The sequence below is a fragment of the Pygoscelis adeliae genome, unplaced genomic scaffold, assembly GCF_000699105.1.
Source record: "Pygoscelis adeliae isolate BGI_AS28 unplaced genomic scaffold, ASM69910v1 Scaffold1340, whole genome shotgun sequence".
Taxonomy (NCBI): Eukaryota; Metazoa; Chordata; class Aves; order Sphenisciformes; family Spheniscidae; genus Pygoscelis; species Pygoscelis adeliae.
This window is the reverse complement of record NW_008823909.1, coordinates 25,416-26,129: the sequence shown is the minus strand read 5'-3', so window position 1 is coordinate 26,129 and position 714 is coordinate 25,416.

Below are 714 nucleotides of genomic sequence, written 5' to 3'. Positions count from 1 at the left end.
CCCCAGTGCGCCCAGTGCTCCCTACAACACACCCCAGTGCGCCCAGTGCTCCCTACAACACTCCCCAGTGCGCCCAGTGCTCCCTACAACACACCCCAGTGCGCCCAGTGCTCCCTACAACACTCCCCAGTGCACCCCAGGATGCCCAGTGCCCCCCACAACACACCCCATGCATCCAACTGCTCCTCCGTGCTCCCCAGTGAGCCCCAGTGCTCCCCGTTCCCCTCTTCAGTGCAGCCCTGTGCATCCCAGTGATCCCCCTGCAATACATCCCAATGCTCCCCAAGGCTCCCCAGTCTCCCCCCCCGCCATGCCCCAGTGCCTCCCAGTTCTCCCCAGTGCCCCCTGCAATACACCCCCAACTGCTCCTCCGTGCTCCCCAGTGAGCCCCAGTGCTCCCCGTTCCCCTCTTCAGTGCAGCCCTGTGCATCCCAGTGATCCCCCTGCAATACATCCCAATGCTCCCCAAGGCTCCCCAGTCTCCCCCCCCGCCATGCCCCAGTGCCTCCCAGTTCTCCCCAGTGCCCCCTGCAATACACCCCAATGCACTCCAGTGCCCCCTGCCCCCCAGTGCACTGCCCGCCCCCCGTGCCCCCCTGCACTGCACCCCAAGGTATCCCGGTACCCTGCTACGCCCAAATGCACCCCAAGCTTCCCTGTCCTACCCTGCACCCCAGTGCACCCCCTGACCCCCCCCCGGCACCCCAGTACACC